The 17,054-nt window shown below is 46.3% G+C and overlaps 1 protein-coding gene across 1 annotated transcript in view; it reads right to left on the bottom strand.

The window, feature by feature from the left end:
- The window catches only part of DNAH8 (dynein axonemal heavy chain 8), a 9,979,189-nt gene that overhangs the window by 5,474,032 nt on the left and 4,488,103 nt on the right, over positions 1-17,054 (bottom strand). The window lies entirely within an intron of this gene.

The raw sequence follows: 17,054 nt of genomic DNA, 5'->3' as shown, positions 1-17,054 counted from the left end.
AGAAAGGGGCGACTCTTTCTAGTAGCCACGGTGCTGTAGGCAATGGAAACGCCAAGAACAGACCGTGCCCTTTAGAAATAGCGCCAGAGGGAAAAAAAACCTAAAAAGGGGAAAAAACCTCCAAACAGTAGATTCCTGAAACAAGAACAAAAACCAGGAATCAAAATGAAACAAAAATGCAGGTAAACACGAAATTTGACAAGATTCAGAACCGAAGGCAAAGAATCAGGAGCGAAGACACAATCAGAGCAGATAGTGTTGCAGCGCAAGGAAAGGAAGAAAACAGAGCCCTTAAATACCAAGAAACAGGAAATGACTAACAGGAAGTAAAAGGACACCATCTTAGATAGGGAAAAGTACATAGGACAGAATAGAGTAGGAACCATAGAGAATAGGGAACAAGGAATGCTGGGAAGAAAAAGGTAACATGGGAAGGGGGAAAAGACATAAAGAAAGTACAATAAAATGCCCCAAAGAAGAAAAGAAGAAAAGAAGAAAAAAGAACAGGTAAGGAGGGCTCAGGGGGTACCAGGGACGCAAGAAAAAGCAGAGCGAGGCCCCAAGCAAAATCTGGGGCCTCGTGAGGTGCACAGAAGGCTCGGGGCGCGCCGTGTCCTAAAGACGCGCTGTGCGGCACGAGCTGAATGCTTGGCTCGTGCCGCGTGGTGCGGCGCGACAATAAGAACCACCCTGCGCAGTAATGTCAGTTTATTATTTTCACATCCTCGAACATGGAGTGTGAATAATTGTTGGTACCAGTTTGCTGATTTCTAATTTGAGTCCTTTTAAGCTGTTAAAAAGAGACAACTCCACAGAACCGGAGGGCAGAAGGGTGCTGAGAAATCTGTGGTTAGACAGAGTATACATCAGAAAAAACATATCAAAGGTAAGTAACTTGTTCTTCTGATGGATACTTCTACCTGCAGACTCCTCATCTTAGAATTGATACCAAAGCAGTTTAGGGGTCTATGTAGTGGACTCAGTCCAAAATGTCCTGCAGGAATGAAATGATAGCAGCCTTAGTCCAGAAGGAGTAGACTCTCAAACCTTCTGTCGGCTGCTTCTTGGCCAGTGTAGGAGGCTGGACTGGCTTGTAGTGAGTACCAAGGGGTACTTGCACCTTGCACCAGGCCCAGTTATCCCTTATTAGTGTATAGGGTGTCTAGCAGCTTAGGCTGATAGATAATGGTAGCTTAGCAGAGCAGCTTAGGCTGAACTAGGAGACGTGTGAAGCTACTACAGTACCACTTAGTGTCATATGCATAATATCATAAGAAAACACAATACACAGTTATACTAAAAATAAAGGTACTTTATTTTTATGACAATATGCCAAAGTATCTTAGAGTGTACCCTCAGTGAGATGATAGGAAATATACACAAGATATATATACACAATAGCAAAAATATGCAGTATAGTCTTAGAAAACAGTGCAAACAATGTATAGTTACAATAGGATGCAATGGGGACACATAGGGATAGGGGCAACACAAACCATATACTCCAAAAGTGGAATGCGAATCACGAATGGACCCCAAACCTATGTGACCTTGTAGAGGGTCGCTGGGACTATTAGAAAATAGTGAGAGTTAGAAAAATAACCCTCCCCAAGACCCTGAAAAGTGAGTGCAAAGTGCACTAAAGTTCCCCTAAGGACAAAGAAGTTCTGTTAGAGGAATAATGCAGGAAAGACACAAACCAACAATGCAACAACGATGGATTTCCAATCTTGGGTACCTGTGGAACAAGGGGACCAAGTCCAAAAGTCACAAGCAAGTCGGAGATGGGCAGATGCCCAGGAAATGCCAGCTGTGGGTGTAAAGAAGCTTCTACTGGACAGAAGAAGCTGAGGTTTCTGCAGGAACAAAAAGGGCTAGAGACTTCCCCTTTGGTGGACGGATCCCTCTTGCCGTGGAGAGTCGTGCAGAAGTGTTTTCCCGCCAAAAGAGCGGCAACAAGCCTTGCTAGCTGCAAATCATGCGGTTAACGTTTTTGGACGCTGCTGTGGCCCAGGAGGGACCAGGAGGTCGCATATTGGACCAGGAGAGAGAGGGGACATCGAGCAAGACAAGGAGCCCTCTTAGCAGCAGGTAGCACCCGGAGAAGTGCCAGAAACAGGCACTACGAGGATGCGTGAAATGGTGCTCACCCGAAGTCGCACAAAGGAGTCCCACGTCGCCGGAGACCAACTTAGAAAGTCGTGCAATGCAGGTTAGAGTGCAGTGGACCCAGGCTTGGCTGTGCACAAAGGATTTCCACCGGAAGTGCACAGGGGCCGGAGTAGCTGCAAAAGTCGCGGTTCCCAGCAATGCAGTCTAGCGAGGTGAGGCAAGGACTTACCTCCACCAAACTTGGACTGAAGAGTCACTGGACTGTGGGTTCACTTGGACAGAGTTTCTGGATTCGAGGGACCTCGCTCGTCGTGCTGAGAGGAGACCCAAGGGACCGGTGATGCAGCTTTTAGGTGCCTGCGGTTGCAGGGGGAAGATTCCGTCGACCCACGGGAGATTTCTTCGGAGCTTCTAGTGCAGAGAGGAGGCAGACTACCCCCACAGCATGCACCACCAGGAAAACAGTCGAGAAGGCGGCAGGATCAGCGTTACAGAGTTGCAGTAGTCGTCTTTGCTACTATGTTGCAGGTTTGCAGGCTTCCAGCGCGGTCAGCAGTCGATTCCTTGGCAGAAGGTGAAGAGAGAGATGCAGAGGAACTCGGATGAGCTCTTGCATTCGTTATCTAAAGTTTCCCCAGAGACAGAGACCCTAAATAGCCAGAAAAGAGGGTTTGGCTACCTAGGAGAGAGGATAGGCTAGCAACACCTGAAGGAGCCTATCAGAAGGAGTCTCTGACGTCACCTGCTGGCACTGGCCACTCAGAGCAGTCCAGTGTGCCAGCAACACCTCTGTTTCCAAGATGGCAGAGGTCTGGGGCACACTGGAGGAGCTCTGGGCACCTCCCCTGGAAGGTGCAGGTCAGGGGAGTGGTCACTCCCCTATCCTTTGTCCAGTTTTGCGCCAGAGCAGGGCTGGGGGATCCCTAAACCGGTGTAGACTGGCTTATGTAGAGATGGGCAGCATCTGTGCCCATCAAAGCATTTCCAGAGGCTGGGGGAGGCTACTCCTCCCCAGCCATCACACCTATTTCCAAAGGGAGAGGGTGTCACACCATCTCTCAGAGGAAATCCTTTGTTCTGCCTTCCTGGGCCAGGGCTGCCTGGACCCCAGGAGGGCAGAAATCTGTCTGAGGGGTTGGCAGCAGCAGCAGCTGCAGTGGAGACCCCGGAAAGGCAGTTTGGCAGTACCCGGGTTCTGTGCTAGAGACCCGGGGGATCATGGAATTGTCTCCCTAATGCCAGAATGGCATTGGGGTGACAATTCCACGATCTTAGACATGTTACATGGCCATGTTCGGAGTTACCATTGTGACGCTATACATAGGTAGTGACCTAAGTATAGTGCACGCGTGAAATGGTGTCCCCGCACTCAGAAAGTCTGGAGAATTTGCCCTGAACAATGGGGGGGGCACCTTGGCTAGTGCCAGGGTACCCACACACTAAGTAACTTTGCACCCAACCTTCACCAGGTTAAGGTTAGACATATAGGTGTCTTATATGTTACTTAAGTGCAGTGGTAAATGGCTGTGAAATAACGTGGACGTTATTTCACTCAGGCTGCACTGGCAGGCCTGTGTAAGAATTGTCAGATCTCCCTATGGGTGGCAAAAGAAATGCTGCAGCCCATAGGGATCTCCTGGAACCCCAATACCCTGGGTACCTCAGTACCATATACTAGGGAATTATATGGGTGTTCCAGTATGCCAATGTGAATTGGTGAAATTGGTCACTAGCCTGTTAGTGACAATTTGGAAAGCAGAGAGAGCATAACCACTGAGGTTCTGGTTAGCAGAGCCTCAGTGAGACAGTTAGTCATCACACAGGGAACACATACAGGGCACACACTTATGACCACTGGGTCTCTACCTGGCAGGGACCCAGTGACACATAGACTAAAACAACATATATACAGTGAAGGATGGGGGTAACATGTCAGGCAAGATGGTACTTTCCTACAATGTGGAAGAGGAAGCCTTTTATGAGTCTCTAGAGTTAGGGTGTACCTCCCTGTTGTCAGCATCTCTCCAGGCACAAAATTATAAAATAATATTTGACCTGTATATTACGCCTAGGAAATTACCACAATGGGGTCGGGAACAAGGGGTACATTGCCAAAGATGTCAGCAACATGGGGTGGATATAATCCATATGTTTGTGACCTGTATAAAATTAGTGAATATTCAAGTGAAACTGGAAAAGTTTATTAAAGATGTTGTAGGATTAGAAATTGAGTTAACACCCGGGGTGGTTATATTAGGAGTCACGGAGCAAAGGAAGCCTACTGTCAGAAAATGTCTTTTTATGATTATGTCAGTATATCGACTCTGTATTTCTTCGGTATGGCTTGAACACCTCCTACATATCAGAATTAGTTAGATCGTCTCCTTGGAGTATACCAGCTGGAAAAGACCCTGTATGAGCGAAAAGGGAAAAGAGGGAGACAAAAAGGGCGAGAGATATGGGGGGTCTTGGGTGAGTGGCTTGCCAATAAGTGACAATTGTATTAGATATGTTATATGTGGCTAAATGATCTTCAGATTTATTGTTGTGATTGTTGGTAACTATACATATGTTTATTTATGGTTGCTTTGGGTACTAATAAAAATATTAAAAAAAGAAAGGAAAACAATCAATAACACTCAGTTCAGTCTACAGGAAGTCATTCCAATTGTCTCATGAGGTGTTTAGCCAGCCCCATTAGCCACATATGGGCACTGTATTGTTTCGCAGTTCAATTCCAACTCTTCAGTGGAATCAAAAATGCCCATTTTGAATGGTAAATGAGGGTCTCCTGATGATCCCTGTTGGCCCTAGGTTATTCCTGTCCTTAATAAATTATTCAATACTTACAGATCTTCTGCTATAGTTTTTTATCTCTGGGAACAGGCTAAACAGTCTCTCTACTAAAAAACAAATAACAGCAGATCCCACCTTACTAACTTTAGGCCCATCTCACTATAGCAGATGGCAGCTCAGATGTTTGAGAAGCTGACTTACAACCAGTTCTCAGAGTTTCTATATACAAGTCAATCTGGTTTCCACCCCAATACAGTATATAGACAGCTATTATACAAGTTTCCTATTCCCATCAAAATTACATTAGACCAAGGGAGAAAGTCCATCCTTGCACTGCTAGATCTTTCAGTGGCGTTTGATACCATCTCCCATTCTATTCTCTTGCAAGGCCTCATTAGTGTTGATGGCCTGGCTCTGGGTTAGATCTTTTTTTTTGCAAGAATAGAGGTCAAGATGTTTGGATGTCTCCTTTCTCCTTAGCAACCAAACCACTCAACTTTGGGGTCCCACAGGGTTCACCGTTGAGCCCCACTCTATTTAGTAAAAATAAAAAAATTAAAATAAAAATACTTTATTTGTTAATAAAAACCATAAAATGTCTAATCATGGCACATCATTCAGAGAAAAAGCAGACCAAATTAACAGTACCAGAAGTATTCTTACCCATTTGCCCACCCATAACCATCTTTAAGTCCTTGCAATTAACATACAAAACTATTGTGCTAGATAAAGTGCAATGCAAAAATGTCAAACAAACACTCACATACTAAAATGGTAAAACACAATCATGATAAAAACACCTCATGGTGAATATGCTTGAAACCTGGAGGCAATACTTATGCAGAGGTTGTCCTGTCCACCACATTATTACTTCACTGTGCCTAATGGGCTAGGGGCAAACATTAAATAGGATACTTTCCAAACGTTATCTAGTTTTATCCGAAAAGAGGCAGACCTGTTTGTTAGTACCATAAGTATTCTTGCCCATTAACACGCCCATGGACATCTTTAAATCCTCACTGACATTGGGAAAGTGCAGAACAAAGATGTCAAGCAGCTCCCAATACTATGACAATGTAGGAAGTTGGCTCTGCATATACTACCTCAAAGTGAGGGATAGTGTGCACAGAGTCCAAGGGTTCCCCTTAGAGGTTGAAAGTGTTAAAGTTATATAATCCTAATGTTCTATTTTGTGGTGGTGTGGTCAAGCAGTAAGCTTAACAGAGGGTAGTGTTAAGCATTTGTTGTACAACACAGGCAATAAATGAGGAACACACATTCAAATACTTAATTCCAGGCCAATAGGTTTTATATAGAAACATATATTTTCTTAATTTATTTTAGAACCACAAGATTTAAGATTTGAGGTAAGTACATACAATGCAAGGTACTTCACACAGGTAAGTATAGAACTTTGATTTAAAACAGTAGTACACACAGTCTTGATTAAAATGGCAATAAGCTATTTCAAAAGTGGACAGGGTGCAAAAATCCTCAGTTCCTGGGGGAGGTGAGTTTGGTTAGGTTACTCAGGTAAGTAAAGCACTGGAGGGCAGAAACCTGTCTGAGGGGTTGGCAGCAGCAGCAGCTGCAGTGAAACCCCTGGAAAGGTAGTTTGGCAGTACCCGGGTCTGTGCTAGAGACTCAGGGGATCATGGAATTGTCTCCCCAATGCCAGAATGGCATTGGGGTGACAATTACATGATCTTAGACATGTTACATGGCCATGTTCAGAGTTACCATTGTGACGCTATACATATGTATTTACATATGTATAGTGCACACGTGTAATGGTGTCCCCGCACTCACAAAGTCCGTGGAATTTGCCCTGAACAATGTGGGGGCACCTTGGCTAGTGCCAGGGTGCCCACACAGAACACACCTGTACAAGTGCCTGGAACTAGAATCCAAACATACCACTGCAGCCAACATCCATCCATCAAAGCAGTATCACAACAGTGTTGGTACTCACTCCCTTGTGGCTGCTGTGCTGCCTTCAAGTGCCCATCCAAATCCGGATAGGCCACCACCAGAATGCAGGCCATTAGGCGGGGGTCAGGGTCCGGCGGGCACCCCTTCCTCGTTGGGAGGCCTTCCCCAGCTGGGCCTCTCCGATCTTCCTGGCCCAGCGCCTCAGGTCCTCCCACCGCTTTCTGCAGTGTGTGCTCCGCCGGTTGAAGACCCCCAGGGTCCGCACTTCCTTGGCGATGGCTTGCCACAGCCCTTTCTTTTGATGGGCGCTGACCTGCATGGGACACACAGAGCAAAGAAACAGCAAACAGCAAACAGCAAACAGCAACTTGGCAAACAGGGGTAGGACCCCGTCCACCAGCTTCTCCATCTCCTCCACAGTGAAGGCCAGGGCCCGTTCCCCTGTGACCCACGAGATCAGGAACCAGAGTCAGGACACAGCAGCACACACAGGGGAATACTATCCTGCACGAGAATCAGGAGTCAAGTGTCAAGGGTCTGACGAAATAGCGCAGGTACCGCGGCGGTGTGCTCCATCACCGCCGGCGGTGATCACGATTGGCTGAGGTTCCCCATTGACAACCATGTAATCCAATGATCGGGTCCACGGCGGCGAACACCGTCTTCCGCCATGATGACTAACAACAGCGAAATGAAGTCACTTCCACTCCTTCAAAACTGGATGGCAGGAGGTTTCCATTTTGCTACCACCACATCACCACAGCCTGGACAGGGGCCTTATCCAGGGCCTCAAAATCTCCAACCTTAGTTGCCTGCTGAAATGAGTCTAGGATCCTCCCAAGCACCCAGCTTTGGAATTGTGTCCACACTGGGGTGCCATTATTACAGAGTTAACTCAACACACATATGCTTGACGGTGTACTTCATACTTTGCATCTGTTTGTGTTACCTAGTGTCGCACTTACAAAGATATAGTGACATCATGTGATGCAGGTGTATGTTGACACTCAAAATGTGTTCTTTCCTCCTTCATAGGTACAGACCCATGTCGTGGAAGGGCCCCATCTGCTTACAGACCTCTGGTTGATTTGGATACTATGGAGGAACGTCACATCATTGTCACCTACAGACTCAATAAGCTACTGTCCATGACCTCTTTGCATTAATGGATCCTGTACTGAAACCGGCTAATCGGAATCAGCATGCCATCCCTACAACTGTGCAAGTGCTATCTGTACTCCATGTTTTGGCTACCAGCTCATTTAAGGTAACAGTGGGCATGGGTGCAGGGGTCTCACAACCAATGTTCAGCCTCATCCTGTCAAAATTCCTGGATACATTTGTCCAACACCTGCAAACATTTGTCCAGTTACCGTAAAGGGCAGATCTTTCTGCCATCAAATCTGGATTTTATGCCTTTGCTAACATCCCACATATGATTGGTGCCATTGATGGTACACACATAGCTCTCATACCCCCAAGAGTGAATAAATAGGTGTCAGGAATCTGAAGAATTATCACTCCATGAATGTACAATTGGTGTGTACTGCTGACCAGTTAATTTCACATGTCAATGCCAGGTTCCCAGGCTCAGTCCATGATTCTTTTGTCCTGAGAAACAGCAGTGCATCTGTAGGAGGCTGGACTGGCTTGTAGTGAGTACCAAGGGGTACTTGCACCTTGCACCAGGCCCAGTTATCCCTTATTAGTGTATAGGGTGTCTAGCAGCTTAGGCTGATAGATAATGGTAGCTTAGCAGAGCAGCTTAGGCTGAACTAGGAGACGTGTGAAGCTACTACAGTACCACAAGTTTCACTTGCACAATATCATAAGAAAACACAATACACAGTTATACTAAAAATAAAGGTACTTTATTTTTATGACAATATGCCAAAGTATCTTAGAGTGTACCCTCAGTGAGAGGATAGGAAATATACACAAGATATATGTACACAATACCAAAAATATGCAGTATAGTCTTAGAAAACAGTGCAAACAATGTATAGTTACAATAGGATGCAATGGGGACACATAGGGATAGGGGCAACACAAACCATATACTCCAAAAGTGGAATGCGAACCACGAATGGACCCAAAACCTATGTGACCTTGTAGAGGGTCGCTGAGACTATTAGAAAATAGTGAGAGTTAGAAAAATAACCCTCCCCAAGACCCTGAAAAGTGAGTGCAAAGTGCACTAAAGTTCCCCCAAGGACAAAGAAGTCATGATAGAGGAATAATGCAGGAAAGACACAAACCAACAATGCAACAACGATGGATTTCCAATCTAGGGTACCTGTGGAACAAGGGGACCAAGTCCAAAAGTCACAAGCAAGTCGGAGATGGGCATATGCCCAGAAAATGCCAGCTATGGGTGCAAAGAAGCTTCTACTGGACAGAAGAAGCTGAGGTTTCAGCAGGAACGAAAAGGGCTAGAGACTTCCTCTTTGGTGGACGGATCCCTCTCGCCGTGGAGAGTTGGGCAGAAGTATTTTCCCGCCGAAAGAACGCCAACAAGCCTTGCTAGCTGCAAATCGTGCGGTTAGCGTTTTTGGACGCTGCTGTGGCCCAGGAAGGACCAGGATGTCGCAAATTGCGCCAGGGGGTAGAGGGGACGTCGAGCAAGACAAGAAGCTCTCTCAGCAGCAGGTAGCACCCGGAGAAGTGCCAGAAACAGGCACTACAAGGATGCGTGAAACGGTGCTCACCCGAAGTTACACAAAGGAGTCCCACGTCGCCGGAGACCAACTTAGAAAGTCGTGCAATGCAGGTTAGAGTGCCGTGGACCCAGGCTTGGCTGTGCACGAAGGATTTCCGCCGGAAGTGCACAGGGGACGGAGTAGCTGCAAAAGTCACGGTTCCCAGCAATGCAGTCTAGCGAGGTGAGGCAAGGACTTACCTCCACCAAACTTGGACTGAAGAGTCACTGGACTGTGGGAGTCACTTGGACAGAGTTGCTGGATTCGAGGGACCTCGCTCGTCGTGCTGAGAGGAGACCCAAGGGACCGGTAATGCAGCTTTTTGGTGCCTGCGGTTGCAGGGGGAAGATTCCGTCGACCCACGGGAGATTTCTTCAGAGCTTCTAGTGCAGAGAGGAGGCAGACTACCCCCACAGCATGCACCACCAGGAAAACAGTCGAGAAGGCGGCAGGATCAGCGTTTCAGAGTTGCAGTAGTCGTCTTAGCTACTTTGTTGCAGTTTTGCAGGCTTCCAGCACGGTCAGCAGTCGATTCCTTGGCAGAAGGTGAAGAGAGAGATGCAGAGGAACTCTGATGAGCTCTTGCATTCGTTATCTAAAGATTCCCCAGAGACAGAGACCCTAAATAGCCAGAAAAGAGGGTTTCGCTACTTAGGAGAGAGGATAGGCTAGCAACACCTGAAGGAGCCTATCAGAAGGAGTCTCTGACGTCACCTGGTGGCACTGGCCACTCAGAGCAGTCCAGTGTGCCAGCAGCACCTCTGTTTCCAAGATGGCAGAGGTCTGGAGCACACTGGAGGAGCTCTGGACACCTCCCAGGGGAGGTGCAGGTCAGGGGAGTGGTCACTCCCCTTTCCTTTGTCCAGTTTCACGCCAGAGCACGGCTAAGGGGTCCCCTGAACCGGTGTAGACTGGCTTATGCAGAATTGGGCACATCTGTGCCCAAGAAAGCATTTCCAGAGGCTGGGGGAGGCTACTCCTCCCCTGCCTTCACACCATTTTCCAAAGGTAGAGGGTGTAACACCCTCTCTGAGAGGAAGTCCTTTGTTCTGCCAGCCTGGGACAAGCCTGGCTTGACCCCAGGAGGGCAGAAACCTGTCTGAGGGGTTGGCAGCAGCAGCAGCTGCAGTGAAACCCCAGGAAAGGCAGTTTGGCAGTACCAGGGTCTGTGCTACAGACCACTGGGATCATGGGATTGTGCCAACTATGCCAGGATGGCATAGAGGGGGCAATTCCATGATCATAGACATGTTACATGGCCATATTCGGAGTTACCATTGTGAAGCTACATATAGGTAGTGACCTATATGTAGTGCACGCGTGTAATGGTGTCCCCGCACTCACAAAGTCCGGGGAATTGGCTCTGAACAATGTGGGGGCACCTTGGCTAGTGCCAGGGTGCCCTCACACTAAGTAACTTTGCACCTAACCTTTACCAGGTAAAGGTTAGACATATAGGTGACTTATAAGTTACTTAAGTGCAGTGTAAAATGGCTGTGAAATAACGTGGACGTTATTTCACTCAGGCTGCAGTGGCAGGCCTGTGTAAGAATTGTCAGAGCTCCCTATGGGTGGCAAAAGAAATGCTGCAGCCCATATGGATCTCCTGGAACCCCAATACCCTGGGTACCTCAGTACCATATACTAGGGAATTATAAGGGTGTTCCAGTAAGCCAATGTAAATTGGTAAAATTGGTCACTAGCCTGTTAGTGACAATTTGAAAGAAATGAGAGAGCATAACCACTGAGGTTCTGATCAGCAGAGCCTCAGTGAGACAGTTAGTCACTACACAGGTAACACATTCAGGCACACTTATGAGCACTGGGGCCCTGGATGACAGGGTCCCAGTGACACATACAACTAAAACAACATATATACAGTGAAAAATGGGGGTAACATGCCAGGCAAGATGGTACTTTCCTACACAACCCCCCCCCCAAACGAAGGACAATAAGACTAGCCATGACCTGATGAGTCTTCATTGTCTAAGTGGAAATATCTGGAGAGTCCATCTGCATTGGAGTGGCTACTCCCAGGTCTATGTTCCACTGTATAGTCCATTCCCTGTAGGGATATGGACCACCTCAACAATTTAGGATTTTCACCTTTCATTTGTTTTAGCCAAAGTAGAGGTTTGTGGTCTGTCTGAACAATGAAGTGAGTGCCAAACAGGTATGGCCTCAACTTCTTCAGTGCCCAGACCACAGCAAAGGCCTCCCTCTCTATGGCAGACCAACGCTTTTCTCTAGGGGTCAACCTCCTACTAATAAAAGCAACAGGTTGATCCTGGCCCTCAGAATTAAGTTGTGATAGGACTGCCCCTACTCCTAATTCAGATGCATCAGTTTGGACATAGAATTTTTTAGAGTAACAAGGGCTTTTCAGGACAGGTGCAGAGCACATGGCCTGCTTCAGCTCCTCAAAAGCTTTCTGACAGTTTGCTGTCCATAATACCTTTTTAGGCATTTTCTTGGATGTGAGGTCATTAAGAGGGGCTGCAATGGAGCCATAGTTCTTAATGAACCTCCTGTAATACCCAGTGAGGCCTAGGAAGGCTCTCACCTGAGTCTGAGTAGTAGGGGGAACCCAATCAATAATTGTTTGGATTTTCCCCTGAAGTGGTGCAATCTGTTCCCCACCAACAAGGTGTCCCAGATAAACCACCTTACCCTGCCCTATCTGGCACTTTGAAGCCTTGATAGTGAGGCATGCCTTTTGCAGGGCCTCCAAAACTTTCCATAGGTGGACCAGGTGATCATCCCAGCTGGAGCTAAAGACAGCTATATCGTCCAAATATGCTGCACTGAAAGCCTCCAGCCCTTGCAGGACTGTGTTCACCAACCTTTGAAAAGTGGCAGGTGCATTTTTCAAACCAAAAGGCATTACAGTAAACTGGTAATGGCCTCCAATGGTTGAAAATGCAGTTTTAGGTTTAGCATCTTCTGACAATTTGATCTGCCAATACCCTGCAGTCAAATCAAAAGTGCTTAGATACTTGGCAGATGCCAGTGTATCTATGAGCTCATCTGCCCTGGGTATAGGGTGAGCATCAGTTTTGGTTACCAGGTTGAGACCTCTATAGTCTACACAAAACCGCATTTCCTTCTTTCCATCTTTGGAATGGGGTTTTGGTACAAGTACCACAGGAGAAGCCCATGGACTTTCAGAGTGCTCAACCACTCCTAGTTCTAACATTTTCTGCACTTCTTGCTTTATGCAGTCCCTGACATGGTCAGGCTGCCTATAGATCTTACTTTTGACAGGTAAACTGTCTCCAGTATCTATAGTGTGCTCACACCAAGAAGTGGTGCCTGGCACAGTAGAGAAGAGTTCAGAAAACTGACCCAGGAGATTTATGCAGTGGTCTTTCTGCTCAGCAGTAAGACAATCAGCCAAAACTACACCTTCCACAAGAGCATCTTGTTCTGTGGAAGAGAAGAGATCAGGTAGAGGATCACTGTCTTCTTCCTGTCCCTCATCAGTTGCCATGAGCAGGGTGAGATCAGCCCTGTCATAGTAGGGTTTCAGGCGGTTTACATGGAGTACCCTAAGGGGACTCCTTGCAGTGCCTAAGTCAACTAAATAGGTGACTTCCCCCTTTTTCTCAACAATTGTGTGGGGTCCACTCCATTTATCTTGGAGTGCTCTTGGGGCCACAGGCTCCAAGACCCACACTTTCTGCCCTGGTTGGTACTGAACCAAAACAGCCTTCTGATCATGCCATTGCTTCTGGAGCTCTTGGCTGGCCTGAAGGTTTTTACTGGCCTTTTTCATATACTCAGCCATCCTTGATCTGAGGCCAAGTACATAGTCCACAATATCCTGCTTAGGAGCTTTTAAAGGTTGTTCCCAACCTTCCTTTACAAGTGTGAGTGGACCCCTAACAGGGTGTCCAAAAAGAAGTTCAAAGGGGCTGAAGCCCACTCCTTTCTGGGGTACCTCCCTGTAGGCAAAAAGGAGGCATGGTAACAGGATATCCCATCTCCTGCGGAGTTTTTCTGGGAGACCCATAATCATGCCTTTGAGAGTTTTATGAAATCTCTCCACCAGTCCATTTGTTTGTGGATGATAGGGTGTTGTGAACTTGTAAGTTACACCACACTCCTTCCACATGGCCTTTAAGTATGCAGACATGAAATTGCTTCCCCTGTCTGATACTACTTCCTTTGGGAAGCCCACCCTGGAAAATATTCCCAGGAGGGCTTTGCCACTGCAGGTGCTGTAGTGGTCCTTAAAGGAATAGCTTCAGGATATCTTGTGGCATGGTCCACTACCACCAAGATAAACCTATTGCCTGAAGCAGTAGGAGGGTCAATGGGGCCAACTATGTCAACCCCAACCCTTTCAAAAGGAACCCCAACCACAGGCAGTGGGATAAGGGGTGCCTTTGGGGTGCCACCTGTCTTGCCACTGGCTTGACAGGTTTCACAGGACTTACAAAATTCTTTTGTGTCCTCAGACATCCTAGGCCAATGAAACAAGGGGACAAGCCTGTCCCAAGTTTTCATTTGTCCTAGATGCCCAGCTAGGGGAATGTCGTGGGCAAGAGTTAGGAGGAACTTTCTGTACTCCTGAGGAATCACTAATCTCCTGGCAGCTCCAGGTTTAGGATCCCTATGCTCAGTGTACAAGAGGTTGTCCTCCCAGTAAACTCTGTGAGAGTCACTGACATCCCCATTAGCCTGTTTGACAGCTTGCTGTCTTAGACCCTCTAATGTGGGACAGGTTTGCTGTGCCACACTCAGCTCCTCTCTGGCAGGCCCCCCTTCACCCAAAAGCTCAGCAGTGTCTGCTTCCAGCTCCTCTGGTGTAGGTTCTGCACTCTGGATAACCATCCAAGAGTGCATTCTTAAGAACTTTGTAATCATTAGCTTCATTTTCTTTGACAGTAAGGAGCCTATCCCTACCTTTACCACTAAATGATAGCCATAGGATAGCAGCCCACTGCCTTTGAGGGACATCCTGTACAACACAGGCCCTCTCAAGTGCAGCAAACCACTTGTTAATGTCATCCCCCTCCTTATAAGGGGGAACTATCTTGTGCAGATTCCTGGAATCATGCTCTTTTGCAGGATGACTATGGGGAATACTGCTGCTGCCACCATGGGTTTCTAAACCCAGATTCTGTCTCTCCTTCTCTACATCTAAGGTCTGTCTCTCCAAATCCAGCTGTTGCTTCTTGAGCTTCAGTCTGGTTTGTTCCACTCTCAATCTATTGAGCTCCCTTTCTAACAATCTGTCATCAGGGTGGGTGGGAGGGACATGTCTTGAAACAGAAGTATGGTGAGAATGGACAGAAGGAGACCTGTCCCTTACAGAGGGCACCCTAACAGATTGGCTAACAGAAACATCAGTACCACTGTGGTGAGAATAAATGCTTTTGCTATGATGTGAGACAACACTATTTGTATGGTGTGGCTCTCCATCATTACCAACTATGCTAGACTGTCTAGTAAAGGGCAGGCTAGGGAGTTTCTTTCCTGAATCTTTTCCTGGGGGAGTCCCTGGATCAGATTGGGAACCATTAGCTGCTTTTTCTACAGATGGGGCACTTCTAGCCTTATCCTGTTCTCTAAGCATGTTAAGTAACAGTTCCAAGGAAGGATTCTTCCCTACACTCAAACCTCTCTCTACACAGAGACTCCTTGCTCCTTTCCAGCTAAGGTGGTCATATGCAAGTTTGGACAGATCAACATTTTTGCCTGTGCCAGACATTTTTAGAGAGAGTTAAAGTGATAGAAAAAGAGAAAAAAGTTTTCAGAACTTTTTAGAAAGACAGAAAAAAACTTTTTAAACTTTTAAGAACTTTTAGAAAGTTTAGGAGTACTTTTCAGCACTTTAGAATAGAGTGAAAAGAGGAAATGCAAAACTTTTTAGCTATGTGTACACACACTGAACTTGTTTTGTATATTTTTCTCTTATGAAAAGTACAATGACAAGAGTGGTAAGTAGTCTCAAAGCACTTATCCCACCGCTGCACAACCAATGTAGGAGGCTGGACTGGCTTGTAGTGAGTACCAAGGGGTACTTGCACCTTGCACCAGGCCCAGTTATCCCTTATTAGTGTATAGGGTGTCTAGCAGCTTAGGCTGATAGATAATGGTAGCTTAGCAGAGCAGCTTAGGCTGAACTAGGAGACGTGTGAAGCTACTACAGTACCACAAGTGTCACTTGCACAATATCATAAGAAAACACAATACACAGTTATACTAAAAATAAAGGTACTTTATTTTTATGACAATATGCCAAAGTATCTTAGAGTGTACCCTCAGTGAGAGGATAGGAAATATACACAAGATATATGTACACAATACCAAAAATATGCAGTATAGTCTTAGAAAACAGTGCAAACAATGTATAGTTACAATAGGATGCAATGGGGACACATAGGGATAGGGGCAACACAAACCATATACTCCAAAAGTGGAATGCGAACCACAAATGGACCCCAAACCTATGTGACCTTGTAGAGGGTCGCTGGGACTATTAGAAAATAGTGAGAGTTAGAAAAATAACCCTCCCCAAGACCCTGAAAAGTGAGTGCAAAGTGCACTAAAGTTCCCACAAAGACAAAGAAGTCGTGATAGATGAATAATGCAGGAAAGACACAAACCAAGAATGCAACAACGGTGGATTTCCAATCTAGGGTACCTGTGGAACAAGGGGACCAAGTCCAAAAGTCACAAGTAAGTCGGAGATGGGCATAACTGTGTATTGTGTTTTCTTATGATATTGTGCATATGACACTAAGTGGTACTGTAGTAGCTTCACACGTCTCCTAGTTCAGCCTAAGCTGCTCTGCTAAGCTTCCATTATCTATCAGCCTATGCTGCTAGACACCCTATACACTAATAAGGGATAACTGGGCCTGGTGCAAGGTGCAAGTACCCCTTGGTACTCACTACAAGCCAGTCCAGCCTCCTACAATGGTTGTGCAGCGGTGGGATCAGTGCTTTGAGACTACTTACCACTCTTGTCATTGCACTTTTCATAAGAGAAAAATATTCAAAACAAGTTCAGTGTGTGTACACATTGCTAAAAAGTTTTCCTCTTTTCACTCTTTTCTAAAGTGCTGAAAAGTACTTCTAAACTTTCAAAAAGTTCTTAAAAGTTTAAAAAGTTTTTTTTCTGTCTTTCTAAAAAGTTCTGAAAACTTTTTTCTCTTTTTCTATCACTTTGATGTGCTCTCACATTACACTGTCAGCCAAGCTGTTAGGGTGCCCTCTGTAAGGGACAGGTCTCCTTCTGTTCATTCCCATCATACCTCTGTATCTAGGAATGTCCCTCCAACCAACCCTGATGACAGATTGTTAGAGAGGGAACTCAATAAGTTGAGGGTGGAACAAACCAGACTGAAGCTTAAAAAGCAACAGCTGGATTTGGATAGACAGTCTTTAGAATTAGAGAAGGAAAGACAGAAGTTGGGTTTAGAAACCCATGGTGGCAGCAGCAGTAATCCCCATAGTCATCCTGCAAAAGAGCATGATTCCAGGAATCTGCATAAGATAGTTCCC

Source organism: Pleurodeles waltl, chromosome 5, assembly GCF_031143425.1.
Source record: "Pleurodeles waltl isolate 20211129_DDA chromosome 5, aPleWal1.hap1.20221129, whole genome shotgun sequence".
In the NCBI taxonomy this organism is placed as follows: Eukaryota; Metazoa; Chordata; class Amphibia; order Caudata; family Salamandridae; genus Pleurodeles; species Pleurodeles waltl.
The sequence above is the reverse complement of the archived record's forward strand: the minus strand, read 5'-3'. Positions and strand labels throughout refer to the sequence as shown.